The sequence below is a fragment of the Lynx canadensis genome, chromosome D1 (genome assembly GCF_007474595.2).
Source record: "Lynx canadensis isolate LIC74 chromosome D1, mLynCan4.pri.v2, whole genome shotgun sequence".
Classification (NCBI taxonomy): Eukaryota; Metazoa; Chordata; class Mammalia; order Carnivora; family Felidae; genus Lynx; species Lynx canadensis.
In genome coordinates, this window is record NC_044312.2 from 103380678 (window position 1) to 103382996 (window position 2319).

Sequence of the window (2319 nt, forward strand, 5' to 3'; positions counted from 1 at the left end):
CCCCTAAACATTTTTTTTTAAATTTTCTTAATTTGAGAGAGAGAGAGAGAGAGAGAGAGAGAGCATGAGCAGGGGAGAGGGGCAGAGGGTAAGAGAGAGAGAAAGAGAGAGAGAGAGAGAATCCCTGCTCAGTGTGGTGCCTGACATGGGGCTTGATCCCACAACTCTGGATCATGACCAGAGCCAAAATTAAGCGTTGAATGTCAACCGACTGAGCCACCCAGGCACCCCTAGGCCAGGCCTTTTAAGGGGTTTTAAGGATGTAAGAGGGTTGCAGCTGTGCCCATGTGGGAAAGTGAGTGGAGGGATCCACTATTGGCCGGGTAGAGCAGGAGGTGACCAGTTCCTTGGGGGGACTCCATATGGGGCTCGTCTGCGATGTGGGTTGTGGTCCAGCTAGAAAAGAATATGTTTTGTAGTTGTGGTCTATTTTCTGAGACCGGGAACACCATAACGCAGGAAAACAAAGAGTTGGGGCCAAGTACAGATGCCTGTGAGCTTTGTCTGGAAGCTTGACTGGGGAGCAGGCTTTGAATAGAACCTTTTCAACATCCAAAATATATTTTAAGTGCCACATACCCAAAACACAATTCTTGATTTTCCTCACTGAATTTTACTTTCTCCTAGGAGTCTCAGTTTTAGTAGATGGCATCTCATTCCACTTTTAGAAGTCAAAAAAAAAAAAAAATGAAGTCTTCCTTGACTCCCCTCTTTCACTCACACCCCACATCCTGTCTGTACAAAATTCTATTGGCTTTACCTTCCAAAGACATCAGAAATGTGATTCCTTGCCTAGATTGTTACAACAGATGCCTAACAAGACTCTGGTCCCCTGTTTTCTCTCAAATAGCGTATTTTCTACTCCACAAGCAGAGTGATTTACTTAAAATGTAAGCCTGATAATGCTCCCACTCCACTCAAATCCCTCCCGTGGCCTTGTACCTTACCTAGGGTGAAATCGAAGCTCTTACTATGGTCTATACATTGCTTCACGATTCTGACTTTGTGTAATTTCTTATCTCCTTTCATATCTTATCTCCTACCATACCACCGTCTGTTGCTTTCTGCTTCACCCTGTGTCTAGAGTAAAACAGCCTCCTTGCTGTTTGGCTCACCGGGCATTGGGCACTTTGTTCTGGAAAGAGTAATAGAGCATATTGATTAAGTGGGTGGACTCAGATGCTCTGTTTCCTGGGTTTGATCTCTGGTTATGCTTCTCACCATTTTTTTTTTAAACCTTGTATAGTAATTTAACCTTTCTGTGCATCCGTTTCTTTATCTATGAATTGGGGATAATAATGATATGCCTCTTCTAAAGTTTTGGAAAGGATAAATGAATAAAACCATGTAAGTGATCATGAAGGGGTCAGCTATCATCATCATCGTCATCATCATCGTCATCATCACCGTCGTCATCCATGAAGCAGAAAAGAAGGACTAGGACTTGACAGCATATCCACAAGAAGTTTATAGCTTTAAGTTTCTTTTTTCTTTTTTTTTTTTTTAAGTTTATTTACTTAGGGGCGCGTGGGTGGCTCAGTCGGTTAAGCGTCCGACTTCAGCTCTGGTCATGATCTCACAGCTTCCGGGTTCGACCCCCGCGTAGGGCTCTGTGCTGACGGCTCAGAGGTGGAGTCTGCTTCGGATTCTGTCTCCCTCTCTCTCTGCCCCCCCCCCCCCCCCCACTCACTCTCTGCCTCTCTCTGTCTCTCTTTCTCTAAAGTAAAGAGAACATTTAAAAATAGAGAGAAAGAGACTAGAATTCTCTCTCTCTCCACAATATGAGGTGACAACGAGAAGACAGGAAACCAGGAAGGGTGTCCTCACCAGCCGCTGGCACATTGATTGATCTTGGACTTACAGCCTCCAGAACTTTGAGGGATACATTTCGGCCGTTTAAGCCACTCAGCCTGTGGTGTTTTGTTACAGCAGCCCATGCCAACTAAAACATATATGTTCTGTCAATCATTTCGGTAGGTTTAGGTAGAATGGGAAAGGTTTCCTTTAAAATCGTTACACTCATTACTACTAACAAATACTATAAACTAAACACACTTCTTTCACCTCTACAGATCTTAAACGGCTGAATCTCAAAAAGAAGGAATTCTCTCAGGTAAATTTACCCTTTCATTGTTGCTGCTGATCCCCTCAAGCTTGAAACTATTTGATGAGTCAGCAGCACGCCCCAAGGAAGTGTGGAGAAGATGCTGGAAGAACCTCTCATCACGTCACTTGGGAAAATAGCCCCTCCAGTTCTCTTCCTTTATTTTCCTTCTGGGGCCCCCAAATAACGACGATAATGATAGGAGCAATAATAAT